This window comes from Triticum urartu, chromosome 5 (genome assembly GCF_003073215.2).
Source record: "Triticum urartu cultivar G1812 chromosome 5, Tu2.1, whole genome shotgun sequence".
Classification (NCBI taxonomy): Eukaryota; Viridiplantae; Streptophyta; class Magnoliopsida; order Poales; family Poaceae; genus Triticum; species Triticum urartu.
This window is the reverse complement of record NC_053026.1, coordinates 273280295-273285213: the sequence shown is the minus strand read 5'-3', so window position 1 is coordinate 273285213 and position 4919 is coordinate 273280295.

The window sequence follows — 4919 nt, the reverse complement described above, 5'->3', positions numbered from 1 at the left end:
GGTGCCGAAATGGGTCTAGATTGGTTTTCGGTGGCTACGGAGGCTTGCGGAGGCGGAACTCCCGATCTAAGTTTGGGTATATATAAGAAGTGTTGGAGTCGGGAAAAAGTCAGGGGGTCCCCGAGGTGGCCACGAGATAGGGGGCGCGCCCAGGGGGTAGGGCGCGCTCCCACCCTTGTGGTGGTCTCGGGACTCTTCTAGCCCATCTCCTATACTCCGTGGGCTTCTTCTGGTCCAAAAATGATCTCCATGGAATTTCAGGTCAATTGCACTCTATTTGATTTTCCTTTTCTGCGATACTCAAAAGCAAGGAAAAACAGAAACTGACACTGGGCTCTAGGTTAATAGGTTAGTCCCAAAAATCATATAAAATAACATATAAATGCATATCAAAACATCCAAGGTTGATAATATAATAGCATGGAACAATAAAAAATTATAGATACGTTGGAGACGTATCAACGAGCGCGTTTCCGCTTCCCCACGCAGCTTGAGCAACCATCCTGGGCTGAGAAAAAGGCTAGCGCATGCCACTGAGCATTCATTGCCTTCCCTTCATCTTGCTCCAGATCCCCTTCTCTCCCCGCTCAAAGCGTCTCCAGATCTGCCAACCTCTCCCTCACATGCCACCGATGTTGGAGTTTGGGTTCCAGCAAACCCTTGAGGTTCGAACACTGGGGTGCGCACGAAGGTATCTCTCCCTCTAGCTCAAAATATCGCAAAGATCTCAAAGCCTAGCTCGCCGAACCCGAGGAACAAAGGACACAAGAGTTTATACTTCTTTGAGCCACCGTTGCGGTGTAATACCCTACTCCACACTACTAGGAAAAGGCTACTAGCAACGCGGGTAAAATGACTACTAGCAGCGCTGGTACCCGCGCTACAACTAATAGTTAGTAGTAGCGCGGGTGAAACCCACACTACTAGTAACATTTTAGTAGTAGCGCGGGTGCAACCCGCGCTATTAGTAACGAAATAGTAGTAGCGCCTCAGGTTTTTTCCCACGCTACTACTAACGAAGTAGTAGTAGTGCGTCTGGTGTTGTCCCACGCTACTACTAACTAATTAGGAAGTAAAAAATAAAATCCACCAATTCCATTCTATGCATACAATTCCAAATAAAACAAACACATATTTGCAATAAACCAGCATCATTACACATCATTACTAATCCAAGATTTATAATAAACCAGCAGTATTAGAGCACATCCTGTAAGAGCATACATATTGTCGTGGCTTTTCATGCCTTCAATTAAAACACCTACACTTCTTGAAGTCACTTACTCCCAGCTAGTGCAAACACAGTTACAAGCAAACTAAAATGCATAAAAACACCAAACAGTGGCATCCTATCTCTCCAAATGATTCGCTCCCTCTGCATCCTTGCAACCATCTTCATGATAAGCAAATCCACAGGCAAAAGTCAACTTAGCATGTACTCCCTCTGTCAACTATCCAGAGTAGATTTTATCCATTTCCCTGGCCATGTTCAAGAAACACTAAATCAACTATCCAGAGTAGATTTTATTCCTTGTGACAAATGAACTAGTTTGCAAACAAAAATAGAACTCCGTTACTAAATATTGACTTAATGTGGAAGAAGATAAATTCTGGTACCTTTATAAAAATCTCCCTACTAATGTAGTAGCACATGAAGTAACAATCATAGGTATATCAACATCATGGTTACAAAAGCTTTTGTGCAAAACTATACAGCAGTAGAAGTTAGAGACGTGAACCATCAGTTTCTCATAGGAAACAGAAACATATGATATTAGATGAAAGGCAGCAAGCATACTCTTTCTCAAACAAACTTCTGTCTGTGTACATAACAGTAGCATGGAGTGGGCACTGCTAGTGCATGGTTAGAAAACGCTCTACTGACCATGCTTTCTACCAAGCTAGATATTTACGCAGTATACCACATACTAAGGTTGTGGTTAGCTGATCCGCTGGTTTGCTGTAAAATATCAGGGAAAGAAAGGGCGTAAAGGATGATGAGATGATGGACCTACGTTTCACATTATACCTGATATGAACTGCAGTTACCATAACTTTGCTTGCCACCTCATATATGTTGAAAAAAAAGTCTTGACAGCAAGGAAACTTGGAATGATACTTCCATGGCATGACAAATGAATGACTTCCCTGCACAAATTGTATTGCTAGAATAAGAAAATTAATGCAAGATCCATGATGTGTTCATTACCATTTGTGTCATCCTCTGTATGGTACTTAAGCTAATCCTCTAAGATCATTAATAAAAGAAATCAACATTTTTGTGATTTAAAGTTCTTTTTTACATGTGATAGTCCTAGCATTCCAAAAAAATATCAGAAATATTCTGAACATAATCTAACGACAGAGGAAAAAGTAATATACACATGTAATATTCATCTTCACTTATTACATGGGTTCACTAGATGAAAGAAACCAATGTGTTTACGGATAGAGATTATTTAAGTCCATGAAATATCGAATACAAATCAAACTTCTCGAGAAAATTGTTGAATAGAGTGTAGATCTCTATCCTTGTGGTTCAATTAATTGGTTAACCTACATTGTAGAAAGTCATAGTAGGTTTAGCGCATAAGAAGCAACAGATTTCCGTTGGCAATTACTTGTAGGTTAAACCAAAACTTATCAAATATTACGTCTTTGACATGGCAAGTTATTATTATTAAGCATACTGAATTCACTACCGACAAAGGCTGGATGCTTAAAAATATGTAACCTAAACATTTATAAATTCCTTGTCCTTCTTGTACCAGAGGGCTAAACTCAGCAACCTCAAAGATGCTAGACCATGCTGCCAATACTCAATTAACTTCGACAACACATGGTAACAAAGAATCTAATAAGACTTGTGAAATCTCTATCGCCCTGTCCATAAGAACTAATCATTCCTAATTACATGTGGACTTATGTGCCATATTTCATGAACTTGTGATTCTACATTAAGAGATTAACTTGTTTGCGAAGTGGAAAACAGTGATAAAATAGGACATCCCAATTTCAATATTCTGATATGGAACTCTAAAGTTTTAGAGGAAACAAATTAGCAGCAAAAGCTTGAGAAACACGAATGCTATGATAAATATTCAATATGCAAATATTGTTAATATTCTGAACTACTGGAGCTCTAAGTATGATAGCCAAAGCATGAGAGGACAATTTGTAAGCTTCTAATCTCCACTATCAATTCCTCATATATACATAAAGGAATAGACCTGAATTTTGTTTAATGAAATAAGAGTATGTTAACTATCAGACTTACCTGCGCAGAGTAGCATCCATCGAAAGGACTGGTAGCTGGAGAGGAACACTCTGGGAGGAACTGCATGCATCATTGTCATAGATGGCATGCCATATATACCTCAAATAGTTATTTTGCATTGCACTGCCACAAATTGGAATCTCATATTTAACAACCCCATCCGTTGTACTGTCAAACTGTTGAAAAGAAAATGAAAGATCAATGGTGCCATTGTAGATGATAACAAAAATTGTGGAACAACAGTGAAAAAATGTATACCTGTCTATCTAGAAGTATAACCACATCCTGCGGCTAATAAGTAAAATTATGCACAATCAACAGAATTTTACTGGATCGGTTAATAAGCAAGTTATATGACTTCTAAGCCATTACTTCATTGCAATGGGAAATACTTGGACATGTCACCTATGAATGCTTCTACAACATGTTAACCTTTATGTTCTTTCTTCTAACATTGCCAGCTATAATATGAAATTCATAATACATTTTTATCAGTTGAAGGAGAAGCCAATAATTTCATAACTAAAGCCATTGGTCGAATGTTTTATGTAAACACCTTAAATCATGTTTTTGATTCTACCGCAAAAGAATTCTAAGCCATAAGTTATAAGATCGGTTCGACTGCACATTGTTAATGACGACAGGATCCAACGAAAATTTCAGGTTTAATGTCGTTAACCCCAGAATCAATTAAACCAAGCTTTCAGTAAATGGGCTAGGTTGCAAGGGAATATGCACAACATCTGCATTCTTATAGCCTAGTGCACACAAGCAACATATTCCAAGCAACTGGATATATACATACACTAACATTAGTGAGCCGCTATACAGGTGGAATCGTAGACATTTCAAGCACCGATACAAGAGCAGAAACATGAAGATATTGACCTTGCGGAGCTCGTCCCAGAGCTTGTAGAACTGCGTGTTGTGGGGCCTGCGCGCGTTGTGCGCGATCTTGTGAAGCATGGTGTCGAGCACCTCCTCGTAGGGGATGAAGTCGAGGTCCCGGCCGTCACGCCAGAGCCACAGCTTCACCTCGATGCCTCAGTTGACGTTGAGCCCCAGCAGCCTTGGGTTCTTGGGGATGTTCCCACAATGAAATCGCCCCGGCGCACGGTATAGGTCGGACGGAGAAGCCGATGGGGGGAACGAGGGTTACAGAGGTTAGGGTTTGCTTACGAGAACTCGGAGAGGACCTTGATGCGCCACTTGCAGCGGCGCATGTTGGCTGGACCTTCTTGGCGATGTGGTCGAGGAGCGCGTGGGCCGTCGGCTTCTCGGGCTTCCGCTTGAGCGCCCGGATCTCCCACATCTTGTGCAGGTCGCCCACCTCCATCGCCGCCGTCGGGGACGCCGACCGGGCGGCGCGCGATTTGAAATCGATTTGGGGGTTGGTGGCGAGGCGGGCGGGAGATGAGGGGGGCGGACGAGGGGGGCCTCCAGTTATAGTGTTTTCCCTCCTCGCGCTCGCGCTTCCGCATGGGGGACTGGTGCTCCTCCTCGTCCGCGCCCATCGCCGACCGTCGGGAGGAAGGAGGAAAGAGAAGGGGCGGGCAGAGGAGGAAGGGGAAGGGAGGGGGAGGAGGAGGTGGGGTGTTGCGCGTGGCCAGTGCTCGCCGGAACCGGTCAGCGTGGGTGGGGG